Source organism: Eretmochelys imbricata, chromosome 9 (assembly GCF_965152235.1).
Source record: "Eretmochelys imbricata isolate rEreImb1 chromosome 9, rEreImb1.hap1, whole genome shotgun sequence".
NCBI classification, from domain to species: domain Eukaryota; kingdom Metazoa; phylum Chordata; order Testudines; family Cheloniidae; genus Eretmochelys; species Eretmochelys imbricata.
The window spans coordinates 60,970,777-60,987,745 of record NC_135580.1 but is presented as its reverse complement, the minus strand read 5'-3'; positions in this window follow the sequence as shown (position 1 = coordinate 60,987,745).

Below are 16,969 nucleotides of genomic sequence, written 5' to 3'. Positions count from 1 at the left end.
GATGAAATAAGGTTTACAGAAATTTTCATCACATTTGACGTGGGTACCTGGATGGAGGCCTGAGGCTGGATCACTTTAAGGGAACTGTGTTGTTTGGGTTTCTGAGTAACCAGTAAGGTAATAAAGAAGCTGTTTTACGCTGGCTTGGTGAATATTGGAATATCCACCAGCTTTTGGGGGTTTGTCTGTCCCATTCTTTGCAGTTCACCCTAATTGAGTGACCACAGCTGGCTCCCCACTAGGACCCCGGTCACAGTGGTGTAGTTGTGCTTGGATACACATTACCACAGGTAACTGGGTTTTTGTATCAGAACCACACACTTGTCAAAATTTAATTTTGATATTGGAGAGTTTAAGGGTTAAAAATCAGTTACAGTGAGTGACCCATGATCAAGATCCTGACAAAAAGCCTTGAAGAATTGTGCTCACCGAAGGGGTTGTCTTTTAAGAAAAACGCCCCAGAGCAGGAACTGAAAAATCTGTTAATTGCCAGTGATAAGGAAGCAGACACAGCGAAAATGCTTGCAGTGAGAAATCAGCAGCTAGAACTTGAACAAAAGCAAAAGATAGCTGATATGGAAGGAGAAGCTGCTGAAAGAGAATCCCTGTGTTTTGAACATGAACAAAGAATGGCATATATTTGATTGCAGGAACTAGAAGCTAATGCAAAAGTGCACAGATTTAAGTTCCAACTCAAGAGAATAAAGGAACAACAGGAACTGTATCATCCTGAAAAACCAGCTCATCTCAACAGCAAAGATGGAGATAAAATCTATCTAGGTTGTAACAATGTTGGTATGTTGTTTGACTCTAAGGGCATGGCTACACTTCCAGATGTAGAGCGCTTTGAGTTAAACCCACCTTCGGAGAGCGCAGTAGGGAAAGCGCTGCAATCTGTCCACACTGACAGGAACAAGCGCACTGGCATGGCCACATTTGCGACACTTGCAGCGGAAGTGGGAGCGGCGCATTAAGGGCAGCTATCCCACAGAGCACCTCTTCCCATTCTGGCGCTGTGGCTTGTGAGAAGGGGTTGGGGGCTGCGGGGCCTTGTGGGTCCTGTCCCAACACCCCATGATGCATCAGTTTGCATCCCAGCAATCCCTGTGCTTCCATCAACATTTGGCGCCATCTTTCAATGTTTCTTGTGCTGCACGCTCTGGCTTCCCTTTCGGTCTGCGGGAATGGAGCCTGAACTGCTGAGGAGTATGATGGTGAGTCTCGCCAACACATCATGTTTGGCAGTCGAGTTGTTCCTTATGATCCAAAATGACAGTGAGGACTCCGATGATGATATTGACTTGAATAACACATATGACATGAGTTTGCTTGTGGCATTCACAGACATGCTCACCACCGTGGAACGCCGCTTTTGGGCTCAGGAAACAAGCATTGAGTGGTGGGATCACATCGTGATGCACGTCTGGGATGATGAGCAGTGGCTGCAGAACTTTCGGATGAGAAAAGCCACTTTCATGGGACTGTGTGATGAGCTTGCCCCCACCCTGTGGCGCCAGGACACAAGATTGAAAGCTGCCCTGAAGGTGGAGAAGCAGGTGGCTATTGCAATCTGGAAGCTGGCAACTCCAGACAGCTACCAATTGGTCGCCAACCAGTTTGGAGTGGGGAAGTCGACCGTTGGAATTGTGTTGATGCAAGTTTGCAGGGCCATTAATTGCATCCTGCTCAGAAGAACCATGACTCCGGGTAACGTGCATGACATTGTGGATGGCTTTGCACAAATGGGTTTCCCCAGCTGCAGAGGGGTGATAGATGGCACACATATTCCAATTCTGGCACCAGCCTACCTAGCCTCAGAGTATGTTAATCAGAAGGGGTATTTCTCTATGGTTTTCCAGGCGCTTGTGGATCACCATGGGTGTTTCATTGACATTAACACAGGCTGGCCTGGAAAGGTGCATGACGCACGCATCTTTTGGAACACTGGCCTGTTCAGGAAGCTGCAAGCCAGGACTTTTTTCCCAGAGCAGAAGATCACCATAGGGGAAGTCAAAATGCTCACTGTGATCCTTGGAGACCCCACTTACCCTTTAATGCCATGGCTCATGAAACCCTACACAGGGAGCCTTGACAACAGCAAGGAGTTGTTCAACAACAGGCTGAGCTGGTGCAGAAAGACTGTGGAGTGTGCTTTTGGCTGTTTAAAGGGCTGCTGGTGCTCTCTGTATGGGAAGCTGGACCTGGCTGATGACGGCATCCCCGCGGTTATAGCCGCATGCTGTACCCTCCATAACATTTGTGAAAGGAAGGGTGAACGATTCACTCAGGCATAGAACTCGGAGGTTCAACACCTGGAGGCTGAATTTGAACAGCCAGAGAGCAGGGCTATTAGAGAGGCCCAGTGGTTGGCTGCAAGGATTAGGGATGCCTTGAGAGAGCAATGTGAGGCTGAAAGCAACCAGTAATGTCTGGTTCCCTGCACGGGAGTGAAGTGCAATGGTTCCAATGTTAGTAGGAATCTGTGTTTGCTATGCTGACTTGCAGTGCCTGTTGCTTTCCTGGGCTAAGGTATCTTTTACTTTATGCAATAATAAAGAATGTTTTCAAAGCCAAAAAATCCTTTTATTGAAAAGAAACACAACTGCTTGGGAAACAGAAAGGGCAAGGGGGTGGTATGGGGAACGGTACAATCACAGATTTGCATATGTCCTGTTATCATACTCGGCCTTCTTGTCTGGAGTGCTGTGCAATGAGTGCTGCACTTCAGGATGGCTATACTGCATGGTGATGGGGGTTGAGTGCAGTAGGTAAGGCTCATAGTTTCCAGGGCTGGGTGGTGAAGCTACAGGTGTTGGAGGCAGTTGGTGGCAGTTAAGAACCCGGATGTTGGGGAAAGTGGGTTGGAGATGATATGGGGGCACAAGGGAAAGAGTTTTGGGACCAGGGCTGTAGGGGGTCTCAGGCACGGTAGTGCTGCTCCTGCATGGCTACGAGCGCCTGGATCGAGTCCGCTTGGCGCTCCATTATGCTTATCAGCCGATCCGTGCTTTGCTGCCGGAGCACCGCACATTTGTGCCGGCGCTCCTCATTCTGCGGGCGGATCCCCTTTTCACTGTCCCACCATTCCTGCACTTTTCAATTTTCATTACTTGAATGCTGCATGACTTCATGCAACATGTCTTCCTTGCTTCTACGTGGCCTCTTTCTGATTCTTTGGAGTCTTTCGGCTGGTGATAATACAGACGGCTGAGATCTCAAGGTTGCATCTGTAAAGGCAAAATGCAACACTTAACAGAGGCAGCATTGTTCACATCAGACAGAGCAATGATTCCCCCATACTTAAGGGCAAGCACAGTCTACACAATAGCATAATTTGCCCGTCCCAAAGCGAGCACACATAACCCACGGGAGCCCCAAAATGGTGAGTAAGCACAGGGTCAAGCGTGATTGACTGTTTCACAGCTGTACTGTCCTCTGGGTTTCTGTGCCTTGGGGAGAGCCAACAGTGGCAGGGGGCCCCTATACTGAACACTGTCCCCACATTTTCCACAGGAGTTCATCCTGGAAGATATCTTGCTGCTGAGGGTGACCTGGGAAGCAAGGGAGGGTCTTCTACCGCAATGCAGATTCTGCCATGCCCCATATGCAGCTTGCCTGTGTGCAGCAGTGGTCCTCTCGCCCCTCAAGGCACAGTGGCATGGACACGGTAGCCTTACTGGGACAAGGAACACAGTGGCTCTCCTGAGAAACCTGTGCAAGCGCATTGCCCAAGTTCTAGATGAGACCTCTGAAGAGATCACTGAGGCCGATTACCATGATGTGAGAGAGCACATCAACGCCCTATTCCGCATCTAGGCATGGATGCAGCTCATACCCTCCTCACCCCAAGAGTCCGTACCAAATAGCTTCCTTCCCAAAATAAAAGCCGCTTACCGGGAACCTCCTCTGGTGTTTGTCCTTCCCTAAGCACTGGCTGCCGCAACTGGCTACCTTCCTCCTGGCTTGAGAACAGTTCCTGGCTGCATGCATCTATGGATTCTGGGGTGTCTTCCTCCGCCTCAGCACCCTCGCTCCTGCATTGCTGCTCCTCCTCTTCCTCCTGCCTTGTTGAACTGGGCTCTGAAGTGTCCATGGTGGTACTTGGAGTGGAGGTGGGGTCGGCCCCAAGTATCATGTCCAGCTCTTTGTAGAAAGGCAGGTTGCAGGGGCAGCACCGAAGTGGCTGTTTGCCTCACGGGCTTTGCGGTAGGCATTCCACAGCTCCTTCACTTTAACCCTGCACTGCAGTGCGTCCTGGTCATGGCCCCTTTCCATCATGTCCCTTGATATCTGCCTGAAGGTATCATAATTCCTACAGCTGGAGCACAGCTGGGACTGGACAGCTTCCTCCCCCCAAACACTGATGAGGTCCAGCACCTTGCCATTGCTCCATACTGGGGATCGCCTCGCATGAGTACTCATCTGGAGTACTGTGTCCAGTTTTGGGCCCCACACTACAAGAAGGATGTGGATAAATTGGAGAGAGTCCAGCGAAGGGCAACAAAAATGATTAGGGGTCTAGAACACATGACTTATGAGGAGAGGCTGAGGGAGCTGGGATTGTTTAGTCTGCAGAAGAGAAGAATGAGGGGGGATTTGATAGCTGCTTTCAACTACCTGAAAGGGGGTTCCAAAGAGGATGGCTCTAGACTGTTCTCAATGGTAGCAGATGACAGAACGAGGAGTAATGGTCTCAAGTTGCAGTGAGGGAGGTTTAGATTGGATATTAGGAAAATCTTTTTCACTATGAGGGTGGTGAAACACTGGAATGCGTTACCTAGGGAGGTGGTAGAATCTCCTTCCTTAGAGGTTTTTAAGGTCAGGCTTGACAAAGCCCTGGCTGGGATGATTTAACTGGGAATTGGTCCTGCTTCGAGCAGGGGTTTGGACTAGATGACCTTCTGGGGTCCCTTCCAACCCTGATATTCTATGATTCTATGATTCTATGAGGAGGCATGGTCACCTGGAAAGATTTGCTGAGAGCACTCCATGTCTGGCTGAGCAAATAGGAAGGGGATTTTCAAAATTGCCAGAGAATTTAAAGCATGGGTCTGATGGTTGGTCACCTGTGGGCAGGGCAGTAGAGTTCACAGTGATGACGAGAGTGGCTAGAACAGGCATTGTGGGACACTTCTGGAGGCCGATCAGAGCACACTAACAGACCAGGGTGTCCACACTGATGCCGCGGCGTTCCAGTGGGGGCGCACAGAACATTATTTCACTCGCCGACGTGGAGTACCAGAAGCGGACCAGCTGCGGAGTCAGAGCGCTCTATGTGCCTTGCCAGTGTAGACAGGTAGTGAGCTAGTGCACTCGGGGCTCCTCTAATGCACTGTAACTCGCAAGTGTAGCCAAGCCCTAAGCAGTTGTCTGTGTGTAACAAAATTTACCCCAACAGTGCCACATTTTATGTAAATGCTTTTACTGTGAGCTCAGGTGAAGGTAACCCCATAACTTATGCAGAGAATGTAAAAGTCAATGGTAAAAGCTGTTTAGGGCAAATTACAGCTTCTAACATCACTCTTGTTAAAGCAGATTTTGTCAAAGAGGAAGATTATTCATCAAATCAGAGTATGAATATTTTAATCCTTGTGAAGCTCTGTACCTCAGGGGAACACCCAGCACCCCCCTGTTCATCCTTGTAAAATGATTGTGTGATATCCAGTACAAAGTTTGTCATGTCAGGTGTCTTCAGAAGGCTCATGATGCACTGAGCATTGTTATAGTGATGTGATAGGTCATAAATTCATGTATATAGTTATGAGGCTGAAAATGTGTCTTCATGGCTTAAAATAAACCCAGGCAAAAACTCTCCAAGAGCAGAGACGCAGTTCTCACCTCATCATGGCATGTATGGGATAAACCCAGCCCAGCCTCACAGGAACAAAGGACGCTGGCCTAGGCAGCAACAAAATGATCCGTTTGACTCTCAAGTGAGTCACTCCCCTTCCTTTGGTCAGATTGGGACTGTGATGAGGTAATGCTCATCTGACTCGGGGGGGGGGGGGGAGAGGGTGCAAAGCCAAGAGGGAAGAAAGAATATGATAAAAGGGAGAGAAGTTTGCCATGCTCTCTCTCTTCCACCTCCATCTACAGACATCACCACCAAGCAACTGAAGTGCTGAACAAAGGGGAGAGCCTGGCTGAAGAGCAACCAGCCAGCCTGTGGAGAGAAGCATCTAAGTTTGTAAGGGCACTGAACGTGTTAAGATCAGTTTAGAATGCATTTTGCTTTTATTTCATTTGACCAAATCTGACTTGTTGTGCTTTGACTTATAATCACTTAATCTATCTTTGTAGTTAATAAATGTGTTTGTTTATTCTACCTAAAGCAGTGCATTTGGTTTGAATTGTGTCATTGACTCCCCTTGGGATAACAAGCCTGGTACATATCAATTTCTTTGTTAAATTGATGAACTTATATAAGCTTGCAGCATCCAGCAGGTATAACTGGACACTGCAAGATGGAGGTTCCTAGGGTTGTGTCTGGGACCAGAGATATTGGCTAGTGTCATTTGGTTGCAAGTAGCTGGGAGCAGCTTACATGACAGGGGCTGGGCGTGAACAGCCCAGGTGTGGGAGTTCTCACAGCAGAGCAGGGTAAGGCTGGCTACCAGAGTCAAGGATTGGAGTGGCCTAACAGATCACTGGTTCAGACAACACCAGGCAGGAACGTCACAATCCTTTGAGTTTACTGTAAGTGTGCCTTTAGTCAGAATCCATCTTGAATGGAATGGTGTTAAACATAAAGGTATAGCTGGTGTAAGGAAGTTATTGCCTAAGGATCTTTTGATTGGGGATGATATTAAAACTTTGTTCAGTCAAGTTGATGACATAAACCAGTCTCAGGAAAGAAATAATCCTGAACCTATGTCTACTAGGGGCAAGGATTTGCCTATGGAGGGTTTCTCCAAATGTTTGTATGAGGAAGATAGCTGTGCAAAGAAGTAGTGCATATGTGGAAGAAATTTCTGAGTGCCTGTCTGGTAGAGCAGACAGAAAAAGCCTGTCAGCCTATGATGGATAAAAATTTATCAGTTGACCCAGCGTTGATTCTGGACACAACTAAAGCCCAGGAAGGAAGTTGTTCTAAATTTGTGTCTGCTAGGGATGATGACATTGTAACTTGGTTGCTTCCAGTCAATGTCATAAGTAGTTTCCAGAGACCAAGCGATTGTGGTGCTTCTATTTTGCCTGTTGCTAGTATGTTGCTGGGTAAAGATATGACAACCCTGTCTGATCAGGGTGATATCATAGGGGGAAGGTTTCAGAGTAACAGCCGTGTTAGTCTGTATTCGCAAAAAGAAAAGGAGTACTTGTGGCACCTTAGAGACTAACCAATTTATTTGAGCATGAGCTTTCGTGAGCTACAGCTCACTTCATCAGATGCATACCGTGGAAACTGCAGCAGACTTTATATATACACAGAGAATATGAAACAATACCTCCTCCCACCCCACTGTCCTGCTGGTAATAGCTTATCTAAAGTAATCATCAGGTTAGGCCATTTCCAGCACAAATCCAGGTTTTCTCACCCTCCACCCCCCCACACAAATTCACTCTCCTGCTGGTGATAGCCCATCCAAAGTGGCAACTCTTTACACAATGTGCATGATAATCAAGTTAGGCCATTTCCTGCACAAATCCAGGTTCTCTCACTCCCTCACCCCCCTCCAAAAACCCACCCCCATACACACACAAACTCACTCTCCTGCTGGGAATAGCTCATCCAAACTGACCACTCTCCAAGTTTAAATCCAAGTTAAACCAGAACATCTGGGGGGGGGGGGTAGGAAAAAACAAGAGGAAATAGGCTACCTTGCATAATGACTTAGCCACTCCCAGTCTCTATTTAAGCCTAAATTAATAGTATCCAATTTGCAAATGAATTCCAATTCAGCAGTTTCTCGCTGGAGTCTGGATTTGAAGTTTTTTTGTTTTAAGATAGCGACCTTCATGTCTGTGATTGCGTGACCAGAGAGATTGAAGTGTTCTCCGACTGGTTTATGAATGTTATAATTCTTGACATCTGATTTGTGTCCATTTATTCTTTTACGTAGAGACTGTCCAGTTTGACCAATGTACATGGCAGAGGGGCATTGCTGGCACATGATGGCATAAATCACATTGGTGGATGTGCAGGTGAACGAGTCTCTGATAGTGTGGCTGATGTTATTAGGCCCTGTGATGGTGTCCCCTGAATAGATATGTGGGCACAATTGGCAACGGGCTTTGTTGCAAGGATAAGTTCCTGGGTTAGTGGTTCTGTTGTGTGGTATGTGGTTGTTGGTGAGTATTTGCTTCAGGTTGCGGGGCTGTCTGTAGGCAAGGACTGGCCTGTCTCCCAAGATTTGTGAGAGTGTTGGGTCATCCTTTAGGATAGGTTGTAGATCCTTAATAATGCGTTGGAGGGGTTTTAGTTGGGGGCTGAAGGTGACGGCTAGTGGCGTTCTGTTATTTTCTTTGTTAGGCCTGTCCTGTAGTAGGTAACTTCTGGGAACTCTTCTGGCTCTATCAATCTGTTTCTTTACTTCCACAGGTGGGTATTGTAGTTGTAAGAAAGCTTGACAGAGATCTTGTAGGTGTTTGTCTCTGTCTGAGGGGTTGGAGCAAATGCGGTTGTATCGCAGAGCTTGGCTGTAGACGATGGATCGTGTGGTGTGGTCAGGGTGAAAGCTGGAGGCATGCAGGTAGGAATAGCGGTCAGTAGGTTTCCGGTATAGGGTGGTGTTTATGTGACCATTGTTTATTAGCACTGTAGTGTCCAGGAAGTGGATCTCTTGTGTGGACTGGACCAGGCTGAGGTTGGTGGTGGGATGGAAATTGTTGAAATCATGGTGGAATTCCTCAAGGGCTTCTTTTCCATGGGTCCAGATGATGAAGATGTCATCAATATAGCGCAAGTAGAGTAGGGGCTTTAGGGGACGAGAGCTGAGGAAGCGTTGTTCTAAATCAGCCATAAAAATGTTGGCATACTGTGGGGCCATGCGGGTACCCATAGCAGTGCCGCTGATCTGAAGGTATACATTTTCCCCAAATGTGAAATAGTTATGGGTAAGGACAAAGTCACAAAGTTCAGCCACCAGGTTAGCCGTGACATTATCGGGGATAGTGTTCCTGACGGCTTGTAGTCCATCTTTGTGTGGAATGTTGGTGTAGAGGGCTTCTACATCCATAGTGGCCAGGATGGTGTTATCAGGAAGATCACCGATGGATTGAAGTTTCCTCAGGAAGTCAGTGGTGTCTCGAAGGTAGCTGGGAGTGCTGGTAGTGTAGGGCCTGAGGAGGGAGTCTACATAGCCAGACAATCCTGCTGTCAGGGTGCCAATGCCTGAAATGATGGGGCGCCCAGGAGTTCCAGGTTTATGGATCTTGGGTAGTAGATAGAATATCCCAGGTCGGGGTTCCAGGGGTGTGTCTGTGCGGATTTGATCTTGTGCTTTTTCAGGAAGTTTCTTGAGCAAATGCTGTAGTTGCTTTTGGTAACTCTCAGTGGGATCATAGGGTAATGGCTTGTAGAAACTCGTGTTGGAGAGCTGCCGAGCAGCCTCTTGTTCATATTCCGACCTATTCATGATGACAACAGCATAGGGGGAAGGGAGTTCAGGAGAGCTGGCTGTATTTCAAAGAATCCCTATTGAGGTTACAGGGACAAACCATCCCGATGTGTCGAAAGAATAGTAAATATGGCAGGCGACCAGCTTGGCTTAACAGTGAAATCCTTGTGGATCTTAAACATAAAAAAGAAGCTTACAAGATGTGGAAGATTGGACAAATGACTAGGGAAGAGTATAAAAATGTTGCTCAGGCAAGTAGGAATGAAATCAGGAGGGCCAAATCGCAACTGGAGCTGCAGCTAGCAAGAGATATTAAGAGTAACAAGAAGGGGTTCTTCAGGTATGTTGGCAACAAGAAGAAAGCCAAGGAAAGTGTGGGCCCCTTACTGAATGAGGGAGGCAACCTAGTGACAGAGGATGTGGAAAAAGCTAATGTACTCAATGCTTTTTTTGCCTGTCTTCACAAACAAGGTCAGCTCCCAGACTGCTGCGCTGGGCAACACAGCATGGGGAGTAGGTGGCCAGCCCGCTGTGGAGAAAGAAGTGGTTAGGGACTATTTAGAAAAGCTGGGTGTGCACAAGTCCATGGGGCCGGATGCGTTGCATCCGAGAGTGCTAAAGGAATTGGCGGCTGTGATTGCAGAGCCATTGGCCATTATCTTTGAAAACTCATGGCGATCGGGGGAAGTCCCGGATGACTGAAAAAAGGCTAATGTAGTGCCCATCTTTAAAAAAGGGAAGAAGGAGGATCCTGGGAACTACAGGCCAGTCAGCCTCACCTCAGTCCCCGGAAAAATCATGGAGCAGGTCCTCAAAGAATCAATCCTGAAGTACTTACATGAGAGGAAAGTGATCAGGAACAGTCAGCATGGATTCACCAAGGGAAGGTCATGCCTGACTAATCTAATCGCCCTCTATGATGAGATTACTGGTTCTGTGGATGAAGGGAAAGCAGTGGATGTATTGTTTCTTGACTTTAGCAAAGCTTTTGACACGGTCTCCCACAGTATTCTTGTCAGCAAGTTAAAGAAGTATGGGCTGAATGAATGCACTATAAGGTGGGTAGAAAGTTGGCTAGATTGTCGGGCTCAATGGGTAGTGATCAATGGCTCCATGTCTAGATGGCAGCCGGTATCAAGTGGAGTGCCCCAAGGGTCGGTCCTGGGGCCGGTTTTGTTCAATACCTTCATAAATGATCTGGAGGATGGTGTGGATTGCACTCTCAGCAAATTTGCAGATGATACTAAACTAGGAGGAGTGGTAGATACGGTGGCAGGTAGGGATAGGATACAGAGGGACCTAGACAAATTGAGGATTGGGCCAAAAGAAATCTGATGAGGTTCAACAAGGATAAGTGCAGGGTCCTGCACTTAGGACGGAAGAATCCAATGCACCGCTACAGACTAGGGACCGAATGGCTAGGCAGCAGTTCTGCGGACAAGGACCTAAGGGTGACAGTGGATGAGAAGCTGGATATGAGTCAACAGTGTGCCCTTGTTGCCAAGAAGGGCAATGGCATTTTGGGATGTATAAGTAGGGGCATAGCGAGCAGATCGAGGGACGTGATCGTTCCCCTCTATTCGACATTGGTGAGGCCTCATCTGGAGTACTGTGTCCAGTTTTGGGCCCCACACTACAAGAAGGATGTGGAAAAATTGGAAAGAGTCCAGCGAAGGGCAACAAAAATTATTAGGGGACTGGAACACATGACTTATGAGGAGAGGCTGAGGGAGCTGGGATTGTTTAGCCTGCAGAAGAGAAGAATGAGGGGGGATTTGATAGCTGCTTTCAACTACCTGAGAGGTGGTTCCAGAGAGGATGGTTCTAGACTATTCTCAGTGGTAGAAGATGACAGGACAAGAAGTAATGGTCTCAAGTTGCAGTGGGGGAGGTTTAGGTTGGATATTAGGAAAAAGTTTTTCACTAGGAGGGTGATGAAACACTGGAATGCGTTACCTAGGGAGGTGGTAGAATCTCCTTCCTTAGAAGTTTTTAAGGTCAGGCTTGACAAAGCCCTGGCTGGGATGATTTAATTGGGGATTGGTCCTGCTCTAGGCATGGGTTTGGACTAGATGACCTCCTGAGGTCCCTTCCAACCCTGATATTCTATGATTCTTTCCTTGTGCCCTGGCTATCATAGACTTAGCTACTCCCAGTCTCTATTTAAGCCTAAATTAATAGTATCCAATTTGCAAATGAATTCCAATTCAGCAGTTTCTCACTGGAGTCTGGGTTTGAAGTTCTTTTGTTTTAAGATAGCGACCTTCATGTCTGTGATTGCGTGACCAGAGAGATTGAAGTGTTCTCCGACTGGTTTATGAATGTTATAATTCTTGACATCTGATTTGTGTCCATTTATTCTTTTACGTAGAGACTGTCCAGTTTGACCAATGTAAATGGCAGAGGGGCATTGCTGGCACACGATGGCATATATCACATTGGTGGATGTGCAGGTGAACGAGCCTCTGATAGTGTGGCTGATGTTATTAGGCCCTGTGATGGTGTCCCCTGAATAGATATGTGGGCACAGTTGGCAACGGGCTTTGTTGCAAGGATAAGTTCCTTGGTTAGTGGTTCTGTTGTGTGGTATGTGGTTGTTGGTGAGTATTTGCTTCAGGTTGCGGGGCTGTCTGTAGGCAAGGACTGGCCTGTCTCCCAAGATTTGTGAGAGTCATTATGCAAGGTAGCCTATTTCCCCTTGTTTTTTCCTACCCCCCCCCCCCGACGTTCTGGTTAAACTTAGATTTAAACTTGGAGAGTGGTCAGTTTGGATGAGCTATTGCCAGCAGGAGAGTGAGTTTGTGTGTGTGTGTGTCCCCAGGAAAAAGGGGGGGGGTGAAAAACCCTGGATTTGTGCTGGAAATGGCCCACCTTGATTATCATGCACATTGTAGGGAGAGTGGTCACTTTGGATGGGCTATTACCAGCAGGAGAGTGAGTTTGTGTGTGTGGTTTTTGGAGTGGGGTGAGGGAGTGAGAGAACCTGGATTTGTGCAGGAAATGGCCCACCTTGATTATCATACACATTGTGAAGAGAGTTGTCACTTTGGATGGGCTATTACCAGCAGGAGAGTGAGTTTGGGGGGGGGGGGGGTGGAGGGTGAGAAACCCTGGATTTGTGCTGGAAATGGCCCAACTTGATGATCGCTTTAGATAAGCTATTACCAGCAGGACAGTGGGGTGGGAGGAGGTATTGTTTCATGGTCTCTGTGTGTATATAATGTCTTCTGCAGTTTCCACGGTATGCATCCGATGAAGTGAGCTGTAGCTCACGAAAGCTCATGCTCAGATAAATTGGTTAGTCTCTAAGGTGCCACAAGTACTCCTTTTCTTTTTGCGAATACAGACTAACACGGCTGTTACTCTGAAACCTGTCATTATGTAGAAGCAGAGGTTGGTAATGGAAGGACAAAAGAATCTTGAGTCTAACATGGTAGTGAAAATGGATGGTATCTCTTTAAGACAGCCTTGGAATTGGTAAAGCTTGAGGATTTGAAAACTAGTAAACAAGCTCGTGTTTGTGTTGATGCAAATTACCTGACTCGCTGTGGGGAGAAAGACTTGCCTGTAGCTGTTAGCAAAGAGGATGCACCCAGCCAGTCAATGGATTCTGTTACACAAACGAGTTCAGATTTTGACCCTACTGGAAAGGGAGGAAGGGAAGGATTAACCCTTGCAAATGAAAACCGCATGTTAACCCTAAAATACCAAAACACCAAGGAAGGGGTTAAACTGAAAGCCTTTGTTAAGGAAGACCCTGAGGTCAAGAAAAAGCTACAAAGATTCAAAAGGGATATTGAACAAGCTGACCTAAAGAATGATTTGTCTAAACCAAAGGCTTGGCATGACAAAAATAATTGTAAATGTACACTTGTGATAGAACTGATGTTAATGTTATTGCTAATGATTGAAACTAATTTGTTGCTGATACCAAGAACTGTAAAAATGTACAATGTGCATGGTGTTTTGGAAAAGTACTTGAACATGTTAAGAGTGGTGTATATATATATAATTTTGGGGGGAGGGATAGCTCAGTGGTTTGAGCATTGGCCTGCTAAACCAAGGGTTGTGAGTTCAATCCTTGAGGGGGCCATTTAGGGAGCTGGGGCAAACATTGGGGACTGGTCCTGCTTTGAGCAAGGGGTTGGACTAGATGACCTCCTGAGGTCCCTTCCAACTTTGATATTCTATGATTCTATGGTACATAATAGAAACCCTTATGATTATGCTGTTTGGTTCAACAAGAACACACTTTGTGTTAAAAAGCCTAATGATGTTGAGGCTTCACAGCTAATGAATAGACATATTTCCAAAACTTTCCACAGCAGAAAAATCAATACAAGCTTAAACTGCTGTGCACAAAGAGAAACTGAGGTACAACACCTAACAGCCTTTATGGCTGAATGCCAGAGTAAGTACTCTCTGAAGAACGTTCATGGCTATGTTAAGTTAACACATAGACCAAACCCTGGAATCATTGAAGTGTTTCACAAAGTATGTACTAAGTTTTTGGCTGGGGCCAAAGCATGCATCAATAATTTGGCCTTACAAAGAATTCAATATAAACACAGCTCATATCTATGTTGGAAGGTACTTAAGGTGTATCCAGGAGCTCTAATTTCGCCCTTCCACACCAGTCTCATGTTGGAGCTGTGACTTGTGGCTAGAAAGGGTTAAACATCCTGCAAAATAAATAACCCTCAAAAGACATGTGGGGAGATAATGTTTGTGGTTTTGTGTATTTACATCTGTATCAGTAGGGTGGACAATGTAATCAATAGTCCCTGTCTATGCTGTATTCTGATAATTCAGAGGTCAAAAGAACATCATCATGTAAATTAATTGTAAACATGGGATATCTCAGTATTCATCTCTCTTTGAAATTTACTGTGAATGGTGGAGAAACAAGCAAGTGGCCTTATGTTAATTCATATAGCTAAGTACTGGTGATGGACCACCTTCAAAGTCATCCTAATTACCTTTTGTTCCCTGAGGCATTCCAACTTGTCAAAAAGACATGAAATTGTATAAAAGATCCCGGGTCCTGATTCTGTCATCTCAGATCTGCTTAGACTTCATCAGGGGAAATTTGAGTCCCAAGACTGAGGTCCCAGTTATGCTGGTATGCCCTGAATATGAGATTTGGACATTGGACTATGACCTATGAACTGAATTCTAAAGGAACTCTTTGCAACTACAAAGCTCACCATCTCTATTATGAATCTGCACCTCAATGAATTGAACTCATGTCTGTATGTATATTGTATCAGAGGGGTAGCAGTGTTAGTCTGGATCTCTAAAAGCGGCAAAGAGTCCTGTGGCACCTTATAGACTAACAGACGTATTGGAGCATAAGCTTTCGTGGGTGAATACCCACCTTGTTGGATGCATGTAGTGGAAATTTCCAGAGGCAGGTATAAATATGCAAGCAAGAATCAGGCTAGGGATAACGAGGTTAGTTCAGTCAGGGAGGAGGAGGCCCTCTTCTAGCAGTTGAGGTGTGAACACTAAGAGAGGAGAAACTGCTTTTGTAGCTGGCGAGCCATTCACAGTCTTTGTTTAATCCTGAGCTGATGGTGTCAAATTTGCAAATGAACTGAAGCTCAGCAGTTTCTCTTTGAAGTCTGGTCCTGAAGTTTTTTTGCTGCAGGATGGCTACCTTTAAATCTGCTCTTGTGTGTCCAGGGAGGTTGAAGTGTCCAGGGAGGTTGAAGTGTTCTCCTACGATACCCACACGAGGAAATAAGGAAACAGATCAACAGAGCCAGAAGCCTTCTGCTGCAAGACAAGCCCAAGAAAGAAATCAACAGAACTCCACTGGCCATCACATACAGTCCTCAGCTAAAACCTCTCCAACGCATCATCAGTGATCTACAACCCATCCTGGACAACGACCCCTCACTTTCACAAGCCTTGGGAGGCAGGCCTGTCCTTGCCCACAGACAACCCGCCAACCTGAAGCATATTCTCACCAGCAACTACACACCACAACATAGTAACTCTAACTCAGGAACCAATCCATGCAACAAACCTCGATGCCCACATAGCTACGCCAGCGACACCATCACAGGACCTAACCAGATCAGCCACACCATCACCGGTTCATTCACCTCCACGTCCACCAATGTAATATACGCCATCATGTGCCAGCAATGCCCCTCTGCTATGTACATCAGCCAAACTGGACAGTCCCTACGTAAAAGGATAAATGGACACAAATCAGATATTAGGAATGGCAAGATACAAAAACCTGTAGGAGAACGCTTCAACCTCCCTGGACACACAAGAGCAGATTTAAAGGTAGCCATCCTGCAGCAAAAAAAACTTCAGGACCAGACTTCAAAGAGAAACTGCTGAGCTTCAGTTCATTTGAAAATTTGACACCATCAGCTCAGGATTAAACAAAGACTGTGAATGGCTCGCCAGCTACAAAAGCAGTTTCTCCTCCCTTGGTGTTCACACCTCAACTGCTAGAAGAAGGCCTCCTCCTCCCTGACTGAACTAACCTCGTTATCCCTAGCCTGATTCTTGCTTGCATATTTACACCTTCCTCTGGAAATTTCCACTACATGCATCCGACGAAGTGGGTATTCACCCACGAAAGCTTATGCTCCAGTACGTCTGTTAGTCTATAAGGTGCCACAGGACTCTTTGCCGCTTGTACGTATATTGATATTTTAAACATACTCTCTCTCTCTCTCTCTCTCGTTTTTTAATAAATTTTAGTTTAGTTAATAAGAATTTGGCTGTATCGTGTATTTGGGTAAGATCTGAAACATTCATTAACCTGTGTCATAAATATAAAGGGAAGGGTAACCACCTTTCTGTATACAGTGCTTTTAAATCCCTCCTGGCCAGGGGCAAGACCCTTTCACCTGTAAAGGGTTAAGAAGCTAAGGTAACCTCGCTGGCACCTGATCAAAATGACCAATGAGGGGACAAGATACTTTCAAATCTGGAGAGGGGGAAACAAAGGGTTCTGTCTGTCTGTGTGATGCTTTTGCCAGGAACAGATCAGAAATGCAAGCCTTCCAACTCCTGTTAAGTTAGTAAGTAATCTAGCTAGAAAATGTGTTACATTTCCTTTTGTTTAATGGCTGGTAAAATAAGCTGTGCTGGAGGGAATGTATATTCCTGTTTTTGTGTCTTTTTGTAACTTAAGGTTTTGCCTAGAGGAATTCTCTATATGTTTTGAATCTGATTACCCTGTAAGGTATTTACCATCCTGATTTTACAGAGGTGATTCTTTTACCTTTTCTTTAATTAAAATTTTTCTTTTAAGAAACTGATTGATTGATTTTTCATTGTTCTTAAGATCCAAGGGTTTGGGTCTGTGTTCACCTATACCAATTGGTGAGGATTATTATCAAGCCTTCCCCGGGAAAGGGGGTGTAGGGCTTGGGGGGATGTTT